The following is a 25,090-nucleotide window of genomic DNA, read 5'->3' on the forward strand; positions in this document are numbered from 1 at the left end:
CCTGGTTCCCCTCGGCGACCTATGCCCTTTTTCCCGGGCTCCCGCCGCCGCTGCCTGGCCCCCGCTCTCTGCTCCCCCTCTGTCTCTACTCGCTGCAGATTCTGGGAGCCGGTTCGGTCCCCACCCAGTGGTGCCCCGCCCCCACACTTCCCTGCCACCCATACTTTTACTCTGGGGTTCCGGACCCCCTTTCTCCAAGGTGTTTGGGGGTCACCCCTGGTCGCCCTAAACTTAGCCCACACTCATCACCTGCAGAATCTTTATTGTGGTCCCTCACCTCCTCTTGGCCCTCTTTCCACCCTTGCCCTTACTATCCTTCCTCCTCCACCTCTTTCTGGGCTTCTCGAATTCTGACTTTGCAGCTATCTTGACAGCCTCCCTCTCATCCCTCTTTCTGTTCTTCGCCCACCCCTGATTTGCATCCCTTCCCTGGTCGGAATTTCAGCCACCTCACCCCACACCTCCTACTGTCACCCTCAATCCCACGTTTAGTTTTTCCTATCCCTTCTCTCATGTTTCAAGTGCAGCAGTCCAGAACCAGGCATTTCCGGTCTCAGGGTCCCTGAATATTACATTACCAACTCTGCAGCAGTATGGGGCCGGGAGGATAGACAAGTGCACTGGAGGAGGAGGGGAGGCATTTCTTCTCTTCCGAAACTCCAGCACGGGCTGGGAAGAGAGTGTTTATATGTACACACACAAGACACATGCATGCTGCCTGTGGCCAGGCAGAAGGTTTGAAAAAGCAGTGGGTATTTATGTTAGCTGAGGGGTGGGAGCAGTGGAGATTTCTCAAGGGAGGGGTTAATTCAGGAAGGTTGAAAGGAAACAATTGCAGCAGGAGTTTCTTCAAAATACCATTTCTTGTTCCTCATGGAGCACTTACATACTCTGCTTTAGGAGCTTTCAGCAGCATTTATATGTTTTTCTTCCTTTGGCTTAAGGGGCAACTTAGTGGTTTCAAGGTGAACACTCCAGACTACCACCCAGGTGGTGTTTTGATCCTGTGCCCTTTCAGCTCTCAACAGGCCAAGATGTGGGGACAGCAGGATTCCCCATCTCTAGGTTCACTTCTCTGGAGGCCCCTGTTCAAATTGTCTTTTGGCTTTTGAGTTAGCCGGGGAACATGGCCAGTAGCGGGGGGGAAAAGGCGGTCAGCCACACAGGTGCCCCGGATATGACTGGAGGGGAGAGGGGAATTGAAGAGAGCAGAGTCATGTTGTTAATTGGGTTTCTCTAGGTGACACAGTTTTTTCTTGCCATTCAGGTCATAATTTGTTTGGTGTAAAGTTGGGCTATGAGACTTGACTTGCTGGAGATAAGGTGATAAATTGCTGGGGAGGGAAGTTGAGTGTTGGATTTTGTGTGTGTGTGCACTTGCATGTGTATGTGGGGAGAGAGAGGGTCTGAAGGCTATAGGAGGGACATTCTTTAAGGGTAACTTAGCTGGGATTTAACCTGGGATGCTCAAGCCAATTGGGATATAAGATGGAAATCCAGACTCTGAGTAAAAGTCTCTTAATGTGCTCCACTCTTGGATGAAACCCCACTTTCCCTTCCTACCTTGATTGTTGATTAACTCTGTCTGCAGGTTCCTGTGACTGTGGTAACTAAAATACAGTAAAAAATGGGTGAGTCCAAACCATGACCTTTGGTTTGAACTTTGCAGGACTCTGCTTGGGATTCTCTTTTCTTTTAGTTTCTTCTGGTAGTTTGGCCTAGACCCTCAACCTGGAATTTCCAGTAATTCTGCAAATACCCTCTGACCTTGGATGTGCTATTTTCCTTCTGGATTTCTCTGCTTGAAGCAAAGTCAGCCTCCTTCCTCAGTCACCTCCTGCCTTTTTCTCTTCTCCCTCCCCTCAGGAGAGCAGGGTAACCTGCTCCCAGTGCTTCTGTCTGTCCTGGCTTATTCTTAAGGAAGCATTCTGCTTCCCCCCTTTCTACCCCTGTACTGCAAGACTTGAGGGAGTGCTGTACTTTCTTTGAAACAGGACTGGAGAGAGCCTGCTTTCTTCTTACTGCTGACCTTTTCTCAGTGCCTGTCCCCTCCACTCCACCTCTGAGAGTCTGTGGCACTGTCAGCTAATCAGTCTTGTTGTTTTTTTCCTGTCTGTTTTCCAGTGAGAAATGGTGTTCCCCGTACTACACCATCTTGTGTTGAGAACTGGAGGAGGGGGATGGGAGGGGAACATATTCGGCATTTATTAGCTGGCTTTAAAGAGCTCAAGGTGTCTTTCTCCTCTTGTTTCAAAAGTCTTGATTTTCAGCTGGTAATGAGAGTAATAGTCTGAAATTAGGGAAGATTGAATTATTTTAGCCATTTGTGAGAAGGTGGAGTAGACCTGCCATTTTGTGACCACAGCCACTCCTGACCTCTTTGAGGTTCCTTTTCTCCGCCAGCATGGTAGCACCATGTGGTAAGAAGAAGCATGGGGTTTGGAGTTGTATTCCTGAGTTTAAGTCCTGGCTTCCTCACTGCAGATTCTGCCAAGAGTTTTACTTCTCTAAGGTCCATTTTCTCCTATGTAATGGGCATGGTAATAGTACTGGACTCAGAATTGCTGAGGAATAAATGAAACACCGTACATTAAGTACTTAGGTTTCCGGCATGTAGTGATCATATATGTGGTAGCTTTTATTGTAGTTATTTTTATCAAATGGCAATCAGAGAAGCCTTCCAGGACAACTGTATCTAAAATAGCATTCCCTCCCCTGCTTTATTTTTATATAAAATTTTATATAGCATTCCCTTAGTCTGCTTTATCCTTCTTCATAGTATTTGTCACCAACTGACATATATTTCTGTCAACCCCAACTAAAATGTAAGTTCAGTGAAAGCTAGGATTTTGACTGTTGTGCTCATTTTTGTATCCTCAGTGCCTATAACAGTGTGTGGCACATACTTGGGGCTTATTTATTGAATAAGTTCATGTTATAACAAGTGAACGCTCTTAGCACAGTGTATATCTCTACTAAGTAGTATATCTTTTATATAAACAATTTTGAAATATTTTTATGGGTTTTTTCAAATCAGACCTTGTTGGTGTTAAACAAAGTTCTGGAAGCCCTCATCTGAGTGATGCTCTTAAAGTTAGGATCATCTAGGAGAAAATTTGTACCTCTTGTGTCAAGCCTTCTCTATGTCCAAGCTTGGTTATATTCCAGAAGAATCTTCCGACTTGGAACTCTTGGCTTCTCACAAAGGATAAGTATCAGCAGAAGTGGATGGGACAAGGAGGGGGCAGCGCAGCCTGACCTCTTTCCTTCTGCATTTCTCCTTTTGGTTGACCCACTTCATAAATCAAACAGCTTCTCTTTACTGTCCAACCAGCTAGAAGTTTTACACTGCAGTGTCCTTGAAACTATGGAGCTGTGCTTAGTGCTGCTGTATTGAAATAATATCATGGAGCACATTCAAGAAGGACTTGTTGCTAGGTAGTAGCTGCTGACAGAGATGTTCTTTTTCAAATGATTTTGTGTTGTTTTATCTGTTCTTTGGAGAAGTGTCTTCGCTTTCGTCTTCTTTTCATGTCGCTGTGGAGCCAGCACCACTTGGAAAGCTGGCAGTTCTGGGCATGTATTTCCAGGCTGCTGCACTACGTGGGACTGCTACTGTGTTCTGATGTGTTAGCTGTCCAAATGTTGACGACAGATGCCTTAGGCAGGGCACTGGGAAGACTGACCTCTTGCAGTAGAAGTGAGGGCATTCAATAGTGACTTTTTTCCCCTAGAGAACCACAAACAGGAGATAGGGCCATTTGATGAGCTGTGGCATTTAGAGTGAAGTGTAATGCTGCTTTGGCAAAATGATGGAAAGATTACAGAAAACTTTGTTGGAACTAAGCAGCCATTCTCCAAACAAGGGGAGAGACACCATTACCCTTTATGCTATAGGATAGGATAGATTGCCATAGCCCTTAGTGATATACATGGAGGGCAAGTTATTTGGAAAAGTGAGGTTTTGATAGTTAAAATAACTTTAAGACTGTCAGCAAGAAAATCAGTTGGTCTGCCCTCTCACTCATGCCCCAAGAGCTCAGTTAAAATTAAACTGTATAGAATTGACTGGGAAGGATGGCTCACACTTATAATCCTTGCATTCTGAGAGGCTGAAGTGGGAGTATCACTTGAGGCCGGGAGTTTGAGACCAGCCTGGGCAACATAGCGAGACCCTGTCCCTATAATACATTATGAAATAAAAATTAAAAAATTTAAAACTATGCTGTATAGAGTCTTGATTTCAAAGCTGACCTCTATTCCTTTCAGCATTGAACTGTGTGCCTAAGACAGGGTAAAGCATCCTCATTTGCCATTTAGGGGACAAGATGGCAGGAAGTATGCAACTGCTTTTGATAAGTAAGTATATGGCAAGTATATCACTAAGGGTTCTGGTGTAGGACTATAAATAAGAAATGTAGTAACCTTTTTACTCAGAAACATAAAACAATTCTGGACTAGAGAACATATTCAGAAGCCATCTGAGAGTCTGCTTGTCCAGTCTTTCTGTCTCCAGACAAAACTGAATCAGGGAAAGTTATCAGTAATGTTCTTTCCTGCACCAGTCAGTCACTAAGCATTGTCAGTTTAGTATATTGAGAATCAGGTTCTAGATACTGTGGGAAGGATGTAATATTGTGCTCAGTACTGTACTAAGCTGTTTAACCAGAGCTCTGGGAACATCCACCTAAGCAATGCCTTTACAAGCTCAGGCTCTTTTTTTCTTAACTTTTAGTGCTTTCCTTGATATCTTAATACCCTCAAGGCTGGGACATCTTTGTCAAATGTGATTTCTGTGAATTACATTCATTTGGCCAGGCACAGTGGCTCACGCCTGTAATCCAAGTACTTTTGGAGGCAGAGGCGAGTTTGAGACCAGCCTGGGCAACATGGTGAGACCTTATCTCCACAATAAATCAAAAAATTAGCTGGACCTAGTGGCATGCGCTTGTAGTTCCCGCTACTTGGAAGACTGATGTGGAAGGATCACCTGAGCCCAGCAGACCGAGGCTGCAGTGGCTGTGAACAGTGTGCCACTGTACTCCAGTCTGGGTGACAAAGTGAGACTCCCACTCAAAAAAAAAAAGATTACACTCATTTTCTGTTGTCCTTTGGTCAGTGGACAGTCATTTTGAAATCTGGTATTCAGTCCCAACTGCCCTTAGCATCCATTTTATACTACTATATCCATCTTAGTCTTTTCTTCTCTGGGTTGAAGAAATAGAACAAAATGTAATCAGGTTAATAAATCAACTCTCAAAGCATTTCTTGAATGCACACAGAACATGAGAAGGTACAAAAACAGTTGGTATAAGACTTGGATCCAGCCGGGCTCGATGGCTCAGCCTGTAATCCTGCGCCTTTGAGAGGCTGAGGTGAGTGGATTGCTTGAGCCCGCGGGTTCGTGACCCGCCTGGGCAGTGAGACCTCATCTCTACAATAAATCAAAAAATCAGCCGGGCGCGGTAGCACATGCCTGTAATTCCGGCTACTGGGAAGGCTGAGGCGGAAGGATCAACGGAGCCCAGCAGGTCGAGGCTGCGGTGGTCGGGAGCAGCCACTGCACTCCAGTCTGGGCGAAAGAGTGAGACTCCAACTCAAAAAAAAAAGACTTGGATCCTAGCCATGCTCTGTGGCTCAGCCTGTAATCCTGCGCCTTTGGGAGGCTGAGATGAGTGGATTGTCTGAGCCCGCGGGTTCAAGACCTGCCTGGGCAACTTAGTGAGACCTCATCTCTACAATAAATTAAAAATTAGCCGGGTGTGGTAGCGCGCGCCTATAATTCCAGCTACTCGAAAGGCTGAGGCAGAAGAATTGCCGGAGCTCAGCAGGTTGAGCCTGTGGTGGCCGGGAGCAGCCACTGCACTCCAGTCTGGGTGACGGAGTGAGACTCCAACTCAAAAAAAAAAATAGACTTGGATCCTGCTGGGCTCGGTGGCTCAGCTTGTAATCCCGCGCCTTGGGAGGCTGAGTTGAGTGGATTGCCTGAGCCCGCGGGTTCGAGACCCTCCCAGGCAACTTGGTGAGACCTCATCTCTACATTGAATCAAAAATTAGCGCGCGCCTATAATTCTGGCTACTCAGAAGACTGAGGCAGAAGCATCGCCGGAGCCCAGCAGGTCGAGGCTGCGGTGGCCAGGAGCAGCCACTGCACTCTAGTCTGGGCGACAGAGTGAGACTCCAACTCAAAAAAAAAAAAAAAAAAAAAAAAGACTTGGATCCTGTTCATAGCTCACATTAATTATTTTCTCTCTTCAGTTCTTCTTGTCATTCTGCTCCTAGCCAACTAGTCCTTGACTTGAATCTGATCTTCACTCATTTGTAGAAAACTTCTCTAAAGGGTAATTGGCAAGGTTCTTGAGGTGCTTTGTTCTTACTAAGGGTAGGGAATTGTGGAGGAAGGAGAGAAGACAGAGATGGAATTGTAGTGACCCAAGGGAGTCCCTGGAGATTTTGTCCAGTGGGCAGACAGCTTGAGGTTCTGAGGTTGTACCTGCTAACTAGGTAGGATTTCATGTTGTTTGAGGAAATATCTAGAACTAGACACAGAGGACATAGTGGTGAACTAGACAGACATGAGCCTCCTCCAGACTTGTAGTGGGTAGAAACATTAATCATGTGTGTGTGTGTATATACACACACACACACATATATATATATTTGCAAGCAACGATAAGGACTGTAGCAAAAAACTAATGTATCATGAGCACATATAAAAAGATTTATTTTTATTTTTACAAGATAAAAACATTTGGTTGATTGATTGAGAGACACATAAATCACATGTCAGAAAGCCAAATTGGCATTGCTACAGAAAAGAGTAGATAGAGGTAAACCAACAGGTAGAATTTGGTGATGGCCAGAATTTGGAGACCCTGGAAAGGGACTATTCTTGGGGTGGAGCATTTGATCAACAACCAAGACTCAGGAACCTGAGGGTGGAAATTAGAGGCTTAACTTACAAAAGGATTTCTTCTGAACCTTCCTATGGGAGGAAAAATTGTTTCAGAAGGTCAGGTAATGTATATGGAAAGGGTATGTGACTCATATAATCCTCATTTTTACTTATTGCGGGGAAGGTCTCTGAGTCCTAGATCTGTAGACTCACATGTGGCTCTGCAGAGGGTGGGTGTATGAAGGAGCAGGGTGTATCACTAGATGTTATTAGCTTAAGTGGTGGCTAGGGTTTGGAAGGTAGGTAAGTCTGTCACAGAAATAAGAACACGTAGGCCTTAGCTCTTGTGGTCTGTGGGAAGTGGGATTCTTTCTAACTTTAGATAGATAGTGTATATAAATAGATGAGATTCTCGATTTATATTGTATACAAGTACAGGAGAGTGGGGTGTGCAGGGGGAGTGTTACTGATTTTGCATGTTTGAAATGAAACAGAGCTGGGGAAGCCACAAGTTTTGGGCTTCTTGGAGGAGCCAGACTCATAGCAAGCATATGCTGTCAGGAGGATGGCAGCATAGGATATGGTGGGGTGGGCTGTGAAACGGGTTTGGTGGTGCAGCTTTGTGGGAGGAGCCTGGGTAGCTGGAGAGACATGAATGGAGGAAATGGGGATGATTTACCTAAGAAAAGTGGTGATGGTGAGAGAGGAGGCTGGAAGACCTTTCATAGAAGAAATGGTTGAGACCTCAAACTCATCTGAGAAGTTCATGTACCCGCAGTGGGAGACTTCCAGAGCCAAAGGTGACAGGCCAAGTGGGGAGTGTCTGTAATCACAATTGGGAACCCCCACCACTCAGAACCTGTGACTCAGTATGTGCATGTGGCAGGGAATGCTTTTTGGTTCTGTGTTGGCCACCCCCGCCTTGCCTTTGAGATGAGCAAGGCTCCTGAAAGCAGGCCTGATATTAGCTGGTTTCTGTGAGAGAACAGAAACTTTTTTACACCCTCTTCTACCAGGACTTATTTGAGGATGGGATCCCAAGGGCTTGGATTGCTGAATTGCTCCTAAAACTACAGGTTTAGAGGAGTTTACCATGGACTGCAGTCACAAGGGACAAACAGGATCAGTAGGGCTGAGTGAAGAAAATCCCACCCCCTTCAAGAGCCTCCTTAACTTCTGTTTTATTCCACAAAGCCTCCCCTGACTATGCTACCTGTTGCTGATCACCTTATCCGCTTTCTCACAGACCTTACAGTTTTTTTTTTTTTTTTGAGTTGGAGTCTCACTCTGTCGCTCAGACTGGAGTACAGTGGCCACTCCCGGCCACCGCATCCTTGACCTGCTGGGCTCCAGTGATCCTTCCACCTCAGCCTTCCAAGTAGCTGGAACTACAGGCGCGCGCTACCACACCCGGCTAATTTTTGATTTATTGTAGAGATGAGGTCTCGCCAAGTTGCCCAGGCGGGTCTCGAGCCCGCGAGCTCAGGCAATCCACTCACCTCAGCCTCCCAAAGGCGCGGGATTACAGACTGAGCCACTGAGCCCGGCTAGACCTTACAATTTAACATTTGATTATATTGTCTTATATCGAATATGTTTTATGATCTTATTTTTCCTACCACTTCTTTATGTATGAGGATCATGATTCATGTTTCATATTGATCCCTTACCATGCTTATAAAAATGCTGAGCACATAGTAGGGGTTCAGTAATTACTTGCTTGTTAAAAGATACGGATATAAATATTTTTATGAGTGGTCCTTTCCTACTAAGTTCAATCCACAAGTGATACGGGATGCCAAGTGTATGCTGAGCACTGTGGGATACAAAGCAATGTAGGTGCTGACTCAGTGGTTTTTCAACCAGGGGGTGTTTGGAAATGTTGGAGAGAGAATTTTAACTGTCATGATATCTTGGGAGCACTAGCAGTATTTAGCATGTGAGGATCAGAGATGATCTGCAGTGTCTGGAACAGTGGATTGAAGAATTGCTTTTCTTTTCTTTTTTTTTTTTTTTTTTTGAGTTGGAGTCTCACTCTGTCACCCAGACTGGAGTGCAGTGGCTGCTCCTGGCCACCACAGCCTCGACCTGCTGGGCTCCGGCGATCCTTCCGCCTCAGCCTTCCAAGTAGCTGGAAATACAGGCATGCGCTACCACACCCGGCTAATTTTTTTTTTTTAATTTATTGTAGAGATGAGGTCTCACCAAGTTGCCCAGGTGGGTCTTGAACCCGCGGGCTCAGGCAATCCACGCATCTTAGCCTCCCAAGGCACGGGATTACAGGCTGAGCCACCGAGCCCAGCTGAAGAATTGCTTTTCAATTGAAGATTGCCACTGGTGCCTCTCATGAACTTGTTATGGACATGGGAAAGGTCAGGCTAAGAACTAAACAGGTTTCTTCCACAACGTAGGAAGTAGTTCCTAAATCCTCTTGTTTATTTCTTTCTGGGTAGAGAGAGGAATGTAGGCTCTAAATTACCTTTGTTCATGTCACATATCTAACAGCTTTTATTTGTCTGCCAGCATACCTCTGAAGGTAAAGTGGGTAGGCTCCCAGCCAGACTGTAAGGAAGATTTTCATGTTCTCTTTTCACCACCCACCCACTCTTTCTTTCAAGGCACATTTATAAGAAAGTGGTTGAAGCATACGGTACTGAGTCTTTAATGCTTGGTGGCTCAGGAAAGAGTCTTCAAGAAAACAATCGGACAGGGTACCCAAAGCCTAAGCAGCCTGAAGCAGAGATAGGCATGTACATACAGTATGTGTCTGTGGGGGAAGGGGTGGGGGCAGCACATTTGTCTCTTCTTGCAGGTCTTTTTTATCCTAAGGTTGTCTTTTTGAAGATAGAGGTGTGGTGCATGAATATCATTAGTCACATGGGGGAGTGACCAGAGGACAGAAGGCACCTTGCCCTAGTTTATCCTTTGGGAGTAGGCAAGTGGTTGGGAATAGCATAGCCAGCTGGGACAAGCTGGAGCTGTGCAGCAGACCTGCCATCCATGTCTCACTGTCTCCAAATCTGAGTCAGGAGAGCAGAACTTGATAGGCTCTGCCCTTGTCTAGCTAAGGTTTGGAGAAGCTGGAGAGTGTCTCTAACAAGGTCATTCCTCACAATGAAAACTGCCTGAGACCAATGTGTCAAAACATGGTAGGGGGAACAGGCAGCATGTGGATTAGAAGGGTTTTTTGTACATTTGGGACTTTTTTTGAGAGAGGAAGGGAGTGACTTCAGCCTAAGCCATTGGGGACTGCTGATGGGTTGGCATTGTGGGGCCCATACCAAGAATACAAAGCTCCGTAGGGCTTGTGCCCTGAACTGATAGCGATATCTGAATGTTGAGCTGCTGAGCAGAGCATTCTCATGACAAGAAGAGAAGGATATGCGAAAGAAGTCAGAAAATTTAGTCTAAAGGAAAGAGAGTTGAATAATTCAGAAGAAAGCCTGGTCTTCAGAGGGAGGAGAGGAAGGCTGGTTCACCCCCCCATCCTTTAAAAATTTGTTAAATATATATAACATATAAGACTTAACATTTAAACTATTTTTTGTACAGTTCTGTGGCATTAAGTACATTCACATTGTTGTGTAACTGTCACCATCATCCATGTCCAGAACTTTTTCATCCTTCCCAATTGAAACTCGTACCCATTCAACACTCTCTATTCCCTCCTCCTATATAACTCTTTTATATACACACACACTCACACGACATACATATAAATTATTGAAAGTGTGTTCATAGTGGAAATGGTAATGAGAGAAGAAATAAGCATCTAGGCTAAAAGTGCCTTGAGTACTAACAGTGCCTATTTTTGCCCAGGAGTATGAAAACCCATTCAACACTAACTCTCTGTTCCCTCCTCCCCGCATCCCCTGGCAGCCACTCTGCATGACATCCTCTTTTGTGTCTGCAGAGTTGAGCAGAGGGTCTGACATAGCAAATGTTTAATTTTTGTTGAGGTAGGTGGGGTGAATGTCTCAGAAGTCTGTGTGTCATCAGCCAACCCAGAACACACCTCTCCCTCCTGGCTCTAATGCAAGATGATAGGCCTCGAAAGGGATTTTTAAATGAAATGGCTGCCTGGAATCATAAGAGGCTCGGGCAGTGGCAAGAGAAGTTGAGGGTTTCTCTTCCTTATTCAACTCCTTTTGCCATCCCCCAGCCATGACTTGCATTCTGGTTTTGTTGTTGTGCTCATGTTCATCATCTTGCTTGTTTTCAGCCTCTTTCTTCCTCTCATCCTGGGGGTTTGGTGGAAGGTGCTAAAGGAAGTTGGAAAGAAGGGCGTTTAGGAGATGAAAACAATAATCTTTTTTTTTTTTTTTTAGTTGGAGTCTTACTCTTTGTTGCCCAGACTGGAATGCAGTGGTATGCTCACGGCCACCGTAACCTAGACCTGCTGGGCTCAGGAGATCCTTCTGCCTCAGCCTTCCAAGTAACTGGAATGACAGATGCATACCACCATGCCCAGCTAGTTTTTTGTGATTTATTGTAGAGATGAGATCTCACCAAGTTGCCCAGGCTGGTCTCAAACCCCCAGGCTCAGGCGATCCTCTTGCCTTGGCCTCCCACAGTGCTGGGATTACAGGCTGAGCCACCATGCCCAGCCAGACAATAAAATTTAACAGCATTTCTGCTTTTGTGTGTGAGGGACACGTTAGTTAAAGAGAAGTCACCTTCTCGGACCTCCAGGCCTGGGTATTGTCTCTTTCTCTGGTGTTCACAGCTTGGACAGACCCCAAAGCATGACCTAGAATTGAGTTGGATGAATATTTTAGAACAGAGGTGGCCTGCCCAGCCTCCTCACTTTCCCTTGTCCTTGCTATTTACAGTTTCTTCATTGACCTTCATGAGGGAAGAGGGGAAAAGGAGGCAAAGGCAGTTTTGGTATTTAAGTGACCCAGGAAGAGAGGAAGGCCGGAGAGCTCCCTGTCTTAGAGGTCAAAATCTGAGCCACATAGGGTTCTAGCTGATAGGTTGGGGATGGTGTCTTAGGGTGCACTCTTCAGGACTGTGCCCCTAGATTACCAAGCAAGAGTCTGCAACATGTGAGTCTTCCACATTTTCTCAAAATAGTGTTAGATTGCAAGGATTGAGGGAAAGCTTGAAGACTGGTTAGGTCTTTTTCTCTGTCTTCTGTACACAACTATAGAGGAGGGTACGTGTATATAACATTACCTTCTAGGGGCTGCCCAATACTGAATGGCCCTTTATACACCATTCCTCTCACTACAATCTAAAGCCTACTTTTTTCTTAGATTCAGCCAGATATGTATGGGGTCAGTTATTTTCCTTGGACTAAGTCTAGTCTACCCAACCTTAGTGCTCAAAGTTTGAATGAAGGAATGTTCCAATTGTTAACATCCTTAGGTGTTATCCTGTGGTCTGGCATTATGCACTGCCTGGATAGTGTTATCACCATTACTAATAAAAGTAAAAAGTGATTTAAGCATCTATGGGCCTTATATTTCAAAAGGTGCCAACAGTAGGTCATAGTCTCAGAGCTAGTTAGAGCTGACTTCCCATACTCATGTGCTTAATCATTCTGCTATATTGTCCAGTCCCCACCAGAAGCAAGGAGCTCACGTGAGATGCGCTGACCTGGGGTCCAAAGTGTAGTCTTTAAAGATAATTATGGCCAGGCTTGGTGGCTCAGCCTGTAATCCCGTGCCTTTGGGAGTCTGAGGTGAGTGGATTGCCTGAACCCGCGGGTTCAAGACTCACCTGGGCAGCGAGACCTCATCTCTACAATAAATCAAAAAATCAGCCAGGCGTGGTAGCGCATGCCTGTAATTCCGGCTACTTGGAAGGCTGAGGCAGAAGGATCGCCGGAGCCCAGCAGGTTGAGGCTGCGGTGGCCGGAAGCGGCCACTGCACTCCAGTCTGGGCGACAGAGTGAGACTCCAACTCAAAAAAAAAAAAAGATTATTATGTTTTATAGGTTAACGATGAATGCCTCTGTCACTGACCAGAACCCCTGCCTTAGTCTCTTAACCACCTGAGATGGGTAAAATAGACTATCTGGAGAACTCTCAGTTGGAGGCCTGCTGATAAGAGGGGCTGTTCAAGCTTGGGTAGCTGCCTTTGAGGCAACATGATCCATGGAGTGAGCATGGCATCAGGAGCTGGGAGACCTGGTTCTAGTTTCAATTCCATTTCTAGCGTACATCTCTGTGGGACTTGGCTTTCCTCACCTGCAGGTGATTCAGGCAATCCAGGGTGTGACCCTGGTATGTATGCTTTCCCAGGTGAGCTGATGCAGGCTTCCTGTTGAGAACTATAGGACCAGATGGTCCCAAAGATCCCTCCAGGCCCAGGAGTTCTTTCCTCCCTTCTTTTCTAAAAATTGCTGAGTGCCTACTATGTGGTGTGCTGTTTGTTCTCACACTGACTTAAACATATGAATAGATCGTCTGTAATTTATTGTGTTCTGTGTATAAGGAAAGGTGCACATATGAGGTGGTGATTGTGTGTTAAGCTAGGCAAAGGAGGAGCTGAGAGAAAAGATGGAGAGGGTGCCAGAGTGGGATGGTGTCTCAGAGCTGGTCTGGGAAACATCAGTTCCTACTGTGTAGAGATCTCAGGGTGGGTTAGATGCTGGAATGTGGGAAGGACACAAAGTAAAGGGAAGGTTCAGAAGTAGGTCTGAAGAACTATTTGAAATATGACCTTCAGAGTATGTGCCCTCTGAAGACTGTTTCCTGAGTCTTAGTGCTGAGGAGGAAGAGCAGTCAGAACCAAGTGAGGATTGACTTGGGAGGACAGGGAATTTTTGCTTGGGTTTTGAGGACAGGGAAGGACCTGGAATGGGGGACCTTCCCCCATCACCACTCTGCTGCAACAGCGTAGGCCTTGGAGACAGAGTTAGCGTCAAGTCCCGGTTCTGTCACTTAACTACGTGATCTTTGCCCCTGTGCTTCATTTTTATCCTTTGTAAAATGAGGGTAACAAGGCCCACCTAGTAGGGATGTTGAGAGCATTAAATAGAAGTGATGAAAGTGCTTAGTCTGGTAAATGCTCATTAGATAGGTGGCAGCTGCCTGACTTCTCTTATTGAAGAAAGTGCCCAGAAAGGGAGTCTCCTGGGGTTCTTAACATTCCTCTCTTCCTGACTTCTTGTTTTGTTTAAGAAAGAGAAAACCACCTAGTCTATTGATTTCAATATTAATGGCTATGGGTGAGTCACTGAGCCCCAGTTGTCCTGAAATTCTGTGGGCCTGGCTCCCCTTTCCCTGTCCTGGAGCCTTCTACCATCTGCTGAAAGTCTTCCACCATCACTGGAAGAAAGAGCAACTTCAGAGTCTTCTATCCAAACATGAAACTCCTGTTTGTCCTGCCCCCCTGAGTCAGGAATTCCGACAGTCACTTAGGCAGTCACTCTGGACCCACCCAGAGGAAGCACTCAGCCTGAGGAGAAAAAACAGTGCCTCACCCTGAGGGACATTCTGATGGGGACACACAGCTTTGTTGGGATGTAAGAGACAAGACATTTGCACAAAAATGTGTGAAGAGCTTTATGGAAGGCATACTTTCAAGGCTGGGTGGCTAAGGATGTTTCACACTACCTTGCCTAGAGATTTAAGACTCCCTTTTCTGCCTTAGAGCCTTTGGGCCCCCCCCACCCCAGCCCTTGACTTAGTTAAATCTTACTTGTCCTTGTGGTCTCAGCTTAAATATGACTTCCTTAGCAGGCCTTTCCTGGTCCCCTTCCCCATCATCACCTCCTTTTAACCTTTCTGATAACACTGCATTTTTTCTTCAGAGTCTTTCAAAGATGTTATGTAATTATGTCTTTAATGTCTGCTTCTTTGACTGGATTGTAAGTTCCATAAAGGAAGGGACCATTTTTGCCTTCTTCATGGCCACATTCTAGTATCTAGCAGTGCCTGACACATAACAGACACTCACCCTAGAATTGGCATGAAAGGAGTCAGGGAAGGTTTCTTAGGAGAAAGAGGAAAGACAGTCCTAGTAAAAAGTTAGGTGGACATGTTTGCTCCATCCTGCTGGTCAAGAAGTTCCTCCTTCTGTCTCATCTATGTCCCTTCAGCTTAATTTATTCTGGGTTGGTCCTTGGAGCCAGAGAATATCTGGTCTCCACCCTCTGAAGAGTAACCCTGGCCTTCCTTTCTAAGTGTGTGATTCAGATGGGCTTCCTCCCCTCCCTGCTGGCCCCACCCTCCACCTGCTCTTCCTCCAGCTGACTCAGCTTTGCACCCTCCCCCTCCTTCCAGGGTCTCTTTTACTGCCCCCTTGTCTTTCATAGCATTCCTTCCTAAGTTCTCTCCCATGGCATCTTATTGGTCTCCCTTTGGAGTTAGAAGCCATGTGGTGGCAAGACAAGTCATAGGGTTTCTTGGTCACAGAGTTTCCCCAGTCTCTTCCCTTAGATTTGTGGGCACCTGACTCCCACAGAAGGAGGTTGTTCAATGAGGTGTAATGATTTGTTTGTGCTATAATTGAAAACCAGCAGAGAAGCCTTATTATTATCCAGCCCCTGATTACTAGTGTTGTCCTCCACCAATAGCTTGGTGTCTGCCAGCCTGAATGGGCCTGACATCTGCCTGCCGCCGCCTGCTTCCATGCTGCACCCTTCCTTGCTCTCTCTTGTCTCTGCTTCCCAGGGACTGCCTCTCCTCCCTGCCTCTTTCAGCCCTGCTTCCAAGACCACAGGTATTTTTTTCTTCCTTCTCTCTCACCTGCCCTTCTCCAAATTCTACTCTTTTACCTGGTTTCTTCTCTCCTGAGCTGCCACTCTTCACCCTAATTTCCAGTGATGCCAATAGTCTTAGTAAATAACCTTTTGCCACAGTTTTTCCTTACTCTGTGGGAGCCAATTTGTAGCACTTTATGGATTTCAAAATATTTTTACTTCGGTGAATTCTTGTGAGATGGATCTAAGGAAAAGAGAGGATCTGAGAGGTTAAGTGATTTGCTGATTTGCCTAAATTACATAAAAGAATCAGACAGAACCAGTGCCCAGGCCCTCTGATTCTCCATGCAGTAAACACTAACCATTCCCTGTCATTCCATCTCACCACACTGCTGGTTTCCTTTCTGCTTCAGCTAAGAAAACCTGCCCCTGAGTTATCTTCTTACACTTTAGAACCTTCCTATAAGCTATCCTCTGCCTGAGTTGGGAACTTCTGCCCTTCTCACCTAGCCCAGCTTCTGCCCATTTCTTTCTCCCTTGTAAAATGCTGAACCCTTTTCTCCTCCAGGAAGCTTTTCCTTTCATATCTTCTTGCCTTGTTGCCTCCTATGGTCTTTGGATCCTTATTGGAGTTCCTGTTTGTTTTTGCTGGCTGTACAGGAGTTCCCTGCCTTAATAAAATCTACTTTCTCGTAAAATATATTTACCAAGCATGTAAGTTGTGGGATGCTGATTCATATAACATAAAGAAGATTCACTTTTAGTGAATCTAGGTGCAAATCTGCATTGCACCTAGATGAATATTCAAGGATTGTTTTGGAAGGATGGAGATAATCCAAAACTAGTGTTAGAAACCACTGCATTAAGGAATGGGGAAGGGTTTTTTAGATAACAGCAACTTTATTTTGTTTCTATATTTATTCATTCTACAGACAGGTATTGAGGGCAGTGCTGACCTCCAGGAACTTAGTCTGGCAGAGGAGACAAAGAATCAATTACAAAAATGTAATTGATGTTATTAAAGGGTCAGTACAGGGTATTGTGGGAGTAGAGGATAGTCAGGGGCACTTCCTGGAGGTGGTGATGTCTAAGTTGAACTCTGGAGAGATGGACTTGAGGCATTCATGTGAAGAGGAGGGGCATGATGAACTTGGAAGGGTGAAGAGCATGTCCGAGGACCCAGAGGTGAGAAAGGGCATGGCATACTAGAACTGAGAGAAATCCAGTAGAGTGTAGTGCTCCTGCTCTCTTCTTTGTCCCCCATGCCGGCAAAAAACAAAAGGATACCAATTGGCAGGGCTCTGGGTAAGCCATATGTGGGACAGTCAGTTGAAAGGCAATCTCATGTGGGCCTGAGCAAGAACCTCTTTGGTCCACAGATGACTGGGGCAGGGGCAATGTGGCTGGTGTGTGCTATCAGAAAGCTAAACAAGCTTGAGTTCTAGCTTTACCCTGACAAAATTTCACTTGTGAGAGCCTTGTTTTTCCCATCTGTGGAATGGGTTAATAATTCCTGCCCAACTTCCCTACAGGTTGAGGTGCAAATGCGATAATAACTGTGAGAGCACCCTGTAAAGTCTGCGCAGTTGGGTGGTGGCAGAAGTGGCAGCAGCTGTGAGGGGATGGAATTGATTCTAGTGAACATGGACTAAAATGGACTCTTGTGGAGGAGACAGAATCAAACTGCTCTGACAGTGTGAAACTTTTTTTTTTTTGAGTTGGAGTCTCACTCTTTGTCACCCAGGCTGGAGTGCAGTAGTACGCTCACAGCTACCGCAACCTCGACCTGCTGGACTCAGGTGATTCTTCTGTCACAGCCTTCCAAGTAGCTGGAACTACAGATGCACGCCACCATGCCCAGCTAGTTTTGTGGTTTATTTTAGAGATGAAGTCTCACCGAATTGCCCAGGCTGATCTTGAACCCCGGGGCTCAGGCAATCCTCTTCCCTTGGCCTACCAAAGTGCTGTGTAATATTTTAAAAGCCACAGCCTTACCTCTAAACTGAGACTTGGGAAAGAGTGCTGGGGAAGTAAAGGCAATATACCACCTCAGCTACTTAGAGGACTTCGCAAGATCTTCCAGATAGAGACAGGGAAATGACTAGAATGACCTTCAACAGTCTTCTGACCTAAGGTTGGGGTTGCCCTCCCAGGCCTGCAGTTCTCTGTTTTCCCTTAGAAGGTTCTGGAGGCAGGCAGAACATCAGAAGCAAGCTGTTTATCTTTTAGGTTTTTTGGTTTATTTTTAAATTTCTGACTGTGATGGTGTTTATTTTTTCCTTTTCCCTTTTCCCACTTCCCCGGCTCAGCATCAGAAAAGGACCATCTGTCCCTTGCCTTGCCTGTGGCCATTTTAGAACCAGCGTAAGGCTGCTTGAATCCTGGTCCCCTCTTCTCTTTCCCATCCTCCCCCCACTGCCTGACTTTCTCTATCCTATATTGCCCCCAAAACTCTCTCACCTAGTTCCCTCCAGGTGTCAGCTACCACCTCCTGTAGGCTTTTTCTTTTTGAGTTGGACTCTCACTCTTTGTTACCTAGGCTGGAGTGCAGTGGCATGCTCACGGCTACCGCAACCTCGACCTGCTGGGCTCTGGCAATCCCTCCGCCTCAGCCTTCCGAGAAGCTGGAATTACAGGCACGTGCTACCAATGCCGGTTGATTTTTTAATTTATTGTAGAGATGAGGTCTCGCCAAGTTGCCCAGGTGGGTCTCTAACCCGTGGGCTCAGGCAATCCACTCACCTCAACCTCCCAAAGTGCAGGGTTACAGGCTGAGCCACCGAGCCCAGTTTAGGGCTTTTCTGTGAAGACCTCTAGACTGGATCAAGACACCAGCCCAGGGCCCCTGTCTGAGTCAGTCATATCATGGGGAACCAAGACACTGAGGCAGCAAAATCAACTTATGTACAGAGGAGGGGAATTATTCCCAACCTTCTAGCTCCAGGCAGTGCCCCCTCTGCTCTGACTGGTTTCTGATGAGAATGGTATTTGTGTTTGTGAATATGTTTTGTCCTAACTTGCTTCTGCCTTTTCGAGTATCTGCAAGTCTGTGTGTGTATGTGTGTTTCACACATCCCTCTGGCATAGAGACCCAGGAGTGAGCTATAAACTACCCCTCCTAGTACATACGTATTTTCCTGGTTTCTTTCCCTCCCTTCTACTCCTAGAACCTATCTGATTACCTTTCCTCCTATGCTTCATTCCCATAAAAACACTTCAAAACATGGATAGCAGTTGATAAACGGAGGACTGGAACTTTACAGTGTGGAATCAGAATAAAAGAATCTGATTGAGTTCCACAGCGTGAAAAGTAGGGTTAGCAGAGTGGGGAGTCCGTTTTAGATTGTAAGGAAAACCAGAAAAAAGGAGTTTTTTGAAGACTTTATTAAAGAGTCCAGTTTATTATGGGACATGATGGGTGGTAGGGAATTGATGAGGGTTTCAACCTTCTCTCTTCCTTTCAGATTATTGTTTCAGTGAAGAGGTGCTGATGTTCCCCTCTCTTTCTTTTCTCACCGGAGGAGCATTTAGTGTGCCTCATGCTTTGACTTTGGTCCTGCTGTCCACACTGAGCACTTTAGGTAGGAATGGAAGTGATGCTGCATACTTTCTGGTTGGCTCTAGGGTAGATGGAACTCTTCCTCAGGCCTGAGAGGACCGCCTCCTATTGAGAAAGGCAGGCATCTGGCTTTCTACTTTCCCTTTGGGTTCTTGGGGGCTGTGTAGGATATCTCTGCTTGGGTAGGAAAGAGGCGGTGATCTCATGAGACTTTTCTTGCCACTTCCCTGTCCCCAGCCCACAGACCCATTCCGATTTTCTGTCTCTAAACACACATTCTCTGTCTCTCACACACACACTCTCTCCTGTTTTTTTCTTGTACACACACACATACTCTCCTATTTTTTTCTTAGACACACACACACACACACACACCCTCTAGCTACTCACATCTAATTGAACTCCCCCTTTGCCAGAATGCCCCTCCTTCCATATCTCTGCCAGTGCTGGATCTACTCCTAGTCTCTTAGGTCTTTATCACTTCTTCTGGTGGTGGCTTCAGAATATCTCCTGTAGAGGGAGTTTAGGTTTAGTGATCTGGTTCAAAGCTACATTTGCATAGCAGTCACTATTTTAGCACTTAAATTGTTGTTTTGGGGGTGGCTTTGATGGAGCTGGTGAGTTTATGGGAAGTTGAAGGCCCCCTCCCCCAAGCTGTCCTTGGGTACTGCCAGCCACACCACTGCCTTTGCCCCCCTCTTCCTCTTTGTGTGGGCCTTCTGGATTACAGGAAGAGCTCAGGAAAACAGGCCTATTGTTTTCATCTGGGAGGGAGGGAGGGCTTCTCAGGCCAGCTCAGGCTCTGGATCACTCTCCTCTGAAATGGTACCAGATAAATAGAGGCTCCAAGACCCTGGCAGCCCTGCTCTTCCAAGGGCAAGGGAGTTGTTAGGCTTAGGACTTTGTTCTGCCAACTCTTGTTGGTTCCCTCTTTAGACCACAAGTTCCCATTTTCTTTCCCTAGTGGCCTCCATAGTTCTTTTCTCCCCCTTGCCCCATCTGTTTTTCTCCGTGATCGGTTTCTCTGAGTCTCCCGCTCATCTTCTGTGTAGTCCTGATATGGTTGGTAATAGGATGAAGCCTGCTTTTTGGAAGTGTGAGGAGATGAGAAAAGAGGGGTCTCCCCTTCCCCCAGCTTCACAGTTAGCTGACTCTGCCTTGTCCTCCTATTCCCCCACGCCCAGGGCAGCCCTGCCTCCTGGCACTGTTCCCCTGTCAAGGGGAGGATGGCACCTTGCCTGGGTTTGGGAACAGCACTGGCTACAGTAGCAGGGCCTGCTGGGGCATATCTGAATGAATAATCATTGCTGGGCTCGAAGCACAGGAGAGACCAGTCCTTCCCTTGCTCCACTGTGCTTTTTTGTTTCTTACCCAAGGACTTCCTTCACTTCCCCACGCTTTATGGGTCCAGTTCTTTCTACCACTCTGGCAGCTTCCTAGAATCTTTTGGAATGTTTAATGGACTCTTCCAGGTCTAAAATCTTATAAGAGTCATTGGTCAGCAAAAAAGTAGAGATACATTTTCCTAACCTTCTCCTACAGTTGCTTCACAGTCATCATACCCTTTGTATTTTAGCATATCTCTTTGTGTTGGTGTCTGATTTATAAGTGCCCAGAAGGCAGAGCCACGGTTTAAGGAGGCATTCTTTGACAGGCACTTAAAAATGCTGGCTAATATTGGTAATAACCGCTTGCATTTGTTAAGTACATTAAATAAACTTTACCCCTCAAGGGATTTCATCTTCATGCAGAGCCAGCCCAGCAGGATTACTTGCCCCATTTGGAGACTACAGGCTACAAAGGGAAGGGGCATATTGTCAGAGGCGGTATTGTTAGTGGAATGAGTACTGGCAACCAGAGTTCTAACCTACCAATTCCAGGCCACTTCCAAGAAACTTTACTCCAGACCTCAGGTGCTTGCCTCCTTTTGCTCATCCTATTATCCACTATGACTCTGGACCTTTCCTGTTAATTTTAGGTTTCCACATGCTAATTATGAGGGAGTCTTTGGGGTTTTCTGCTTTTTTCTTTTCCCTTGTCCTATGGTGTTGGCTCATGCTCCCTAGGTGTTGAACTTGTTACTATCCTCACTGCTACCCCATCACAGCCTGTGAACTGAACTGTGTTTTGGTAGTCTGGAAACAATTTATGCTCAAACATGTTTGCATTTTCTCTTGGGAAATAGTCAAAGCCTTTGTTTCTAATCTAATGTCAATCTGTCCTACTACTGCATTAAAATGACTTTTTTCAGGGAAGGAAAAGGAAAAATGTCAACAATTGATGCTGGGCCCCAAATATCAGAGTGAAAGCTATACTTGCATTTCCCCCCTAGTTCTCTCTCTCTCTCTCTCTCTCTCTCTCTCTCTCTCTCTCTCTCTCTCTTTCTTTTTTTTTAGTTGTAGTCTCTCTCTGTCACCCAGACTGGTTGGAGTTTCTGTCACCTCGACCTGCTGGGCTCCAGTGATCCTTCCGCCTCAGCCTTCCAATTAGCTGGAATTATACGCATGCGCTACCACGCCTGGCTGATTTTTTTATTTATTGTAGAGATGAGGTCTCGCCAAGTTGCCCAGGCGGGTCTTGAACCCGCGGGCTCAGGCAGTTCACTCACCTCAGCCTCCCAAAGCATGGGATTACAGGCTGAGCCACAGAGCCCGGCTTCTTTTTTTCTTTTTTCTTTTTTTTGAGTTGTAGTCTCACTCAGTCGCCCAGACTGGAGTGCAGTGGCCACTCCGGCCACCACAGCCTCGATCTGCTGGGCTCTGGAGATCCTTCCGCCTCTGCCTTCCAAGGAGCTGGAACTACAGGCACGCACTACCACACCCGGCTAGTTTTTTTGATTTATTGTAGAGATGAGGTGTCGCCAAGTTGCCCAGGCGGGTCTCGAACCCATGGGCTCAGGCAATCCACTCACCTCAGTCTCCCAAGGCACGGGATTACAGGCTGAGCCACCGAGCCTGGCTTCTTTTTTTCTTAGAGACAGGCTCTTGCTCTGTCCACCCAGGGTGGAGTGCAGTGGCATGATCATAGCTCATCGTAACTTTGAGCTCCTAGGCTCAAGTAATCCTCCCAATTCAGCCTCCTGAGTAGCTGGGGCTACAAGCATGTGCCACCGTGCCCAGTTAATTTTTAAAAATTTGTTTGTACAGACAGGATCTTGCTATGTTGCCCAGGCTGGCCTCAAAGTCCTGAGCACAAGCAGTTCTCCTACCTCAGTCTCCCAAAGTGCTGGGATTACAGGCATGAGCCCTGTGCCTGGCCTCCGCTAAATTTTTCCAGGTGTGCACTGTGGAAGGAGTCCAGGGTGCTTCTTGAGGGTCAGCAGAGCAAGGAAGAAAGAACTCAAGGCCCATTTGTGCCTGATTCTCCCCTGGTCAGTTATTTGGAGCAGAGTCCATGGTGAAGGTGCACGCTGGTATCTTGGGAAGTACCTAGGTTCTGGGCCTAATTTGTTGTACAGCACTTACCATGTGCCAAATACTGGAGAAATACTGAAGCACAAGTCAGTGACTTCAGGAAGTGTTTAGGGCTATAGCTGGGGAGACAAACACACTCGAAATAACTAAAGGGGTTTTAAGACCTTCATCCTCAGCTTCCAAAAAGTTGTTATTTTTTTTTTTTTTTTTTCAAGTTGGAGTCTCACTCGGTTGCCCAGACTGGAGTGCAGTGGCCGCTTCCGGCCACCGCATCCTCGCCTGCTGGGCTCCGGTGATCCTTCCACCTCAGCCTTCTGAGTAGCCGGAATTACAGGCATGTGCTACCACGCCCGGCTGATTTTTTGATTTATAGTAGAGATGAGGTCTCGCTGCCCAGGCGGGTCTCGAACCCGCGGGCTCAGGCAATCCACTCACCTCAGCCTCCCAAAGGCGGGGGAGTACAGGCTGAGCCACCGAGCCCGGCTCAGAAAGTTGTTCTTGGCCAAGCCCAGCTCTACCTTGCTCTGTCTGGCATATAAACATTAAATCAATGAGCATTTGAATACCTCATATGTACTCAGAAACACACCTGGAGCTGTGAGGTAAACAGGAACACACAACAAGCAGTTCCCAAGGGAGGTGAAGGGTGTCTCTCGAAGGAGCTGCGCATCCCTGAGGATGTGCTAGTCAGGACTAAACGTGCATGCGAGACTGGTTCTTTGTACAGTATGTGGAGCTACATCTACCAAGAGAGTTTTTACAGTTAACATCACTGTTAGCGCTTCATATCTGAACAAAGCAATATGTATAATTATATGTTTTAAACAACATCCTACATTGCAAAGCACAGTGACAGGTGACATTTCTCTGTTTTGAACCACATGAGGGGATCAGTCCATTGACTCAAAGCCAAACCCTTCAGTGATTGAGTCCAGCACTTTTATGGTGCCTTCCACAGCCTCTTCATCGACCAAAGCCTTCATAAAATTTTAATAAATGTAAAATATGGGAAGATTAGGAATGCTTAGTAATAAGCTCTAGTGAGTGAAAAAAGCAGCCACAGACTGTTACCCCACATGCTCACTATGCACCAAAAGTAGTTTAATGTATGCTAAAATCCAGTGCTGCACAGATAAACTATTTCTATTTTCATTCAGGCACCCATCTCAGTGCAAGTTCTCATAATTCTCATGCTGTGTAATACCCAGGTGCCACCCAGACATGGTTCTTGCCCTTAATGAGCTTCTGTTCTACTTGGGGAGATGAGATGTAATCACATGAAAAGCCTTATAGAGATGTGGTCTGGCTTGTTTGGTCGCAAGGAATCTGCTCTAACTAGGTCAAATAATGAGAAAGATGTAGCAGAGACTCAGGAGCTGGCTACATGCATTCAAATCCTGAATCTGCCACTTAATTAACTGTTGACCTTGGCAAGTTACTTACCTTCACTGATCCTCGGTTTACTCATCTGCAAAGTGAAAATAATAATAGTAACTACCTCAAGTTATGTGAGGGTTAAATTAGTTAGCATGTGTAAATTAGTTAGTTAGAACAGTGCCTGGCTATTATTGTTTTTTATTTAAGGTCAAGAATCTTGTTGAGCACAGTAGCTCACACCTATAATCCCTGCACTTTGGGAGGCCAAGATGGGAGAATTGCTTGAGTACAGGAGCTTGAAATCAGCCTGGGCAACATAGACCCCTGTCTCTACAAAAAATTAGCCATGTGTGGTAGTGCATACCTATTGTCCTAGCTACTGGGGAGTCTGAGAGAGGGGGAAATTGCTTGAACCCAGAACTTTGAGGTTGCTGTGAGCTTGGTTGTACCACTGCATTCCAGCCTGGTGACAGAGCAAAACCGTATCTCAAAAATAAAAATTAAGAATCTTGTTGGAATCTGAGCATCAGAACTGAGGGCCTTGGAATGAGTGATTCTGGATTCATGGTAACCCCAAGGGACAGCTAGAATCAGCCCATCAATTACCCTTGATCACCTCAAAGGATAGCTAGAATCAGTTAATCTATCACCCTCTCACCTCTGTCTCTTTCTCTGCAGCTCTCATTCCCTCTTCCTTCGTGTCTGCTGTGTTTTCTATGTACAATCTGGCCCTGTCTCCTCACTCATAGCATCTGCCTTCCTTTTCCCTAGGTAATAATGGCCTTTCTAGCCCTGACTCTCCATGCATTATCTGGCATATTCCAGATTGGAACGGCTGAGGGGGAAGTTTGCCCTACATCATTGTTTCCGTTCAGTCTTGGACTGGCTACTTCGGGTCAAGAACCCATCTCTTGGACTCTTTCTAGGACAAGAAAGGGGACCAAATGGTTGAAAACATGGTCCCTTAGGCAATAGGGGCTAGCAGGCCTTGGAGTAAAATTATTTAAGTCAAATCTTGGCTCTACTCCTTCCTAGCTGTGCATAACCCTGGGCAAGTAACTCAACTATTGTAAACTTCACCAGTGAAATGAATACACTAGTACCCACCTAAAAGTTTGTTTTGAGATTATACTTCTTCTTTTTTTTTTTTTTTTTTTTTTGAGTTGGAGTCTTACTCTGTCACCCAGACTGGA

At 46.0% G+C, this 25,090-nt stretch overlaps 1 protein-coding gene across 1 annotated transcript in view; it reads left to right on the top strand.

The window, feature by feature from the left end:
* Positions 1–25,090, top strand: part of MINK1 (misshapen like kinase 1) — a 55,397-nt gene that overhangs the window by 467 nt on the left and 29,840 nt on the right. The window lies entirely within an intron of this gene.

Source organism: Carlito syrichta, unplaced genomic scaffold (genome assembly GCF_000164805.1).
Source record: "Carlito syrichta isolate Samal-C Ts95f unplaced genomic scaffold, Tarsius_syrichta-2.0.1 Scaffold316228, whole genome shotgun sequence".
Lineage (NCBI taxonomy): Eukaryota > Metazoa > Chordata > Mammalia > Primates > Tarsiidae > Carlito > Carlito syrichta.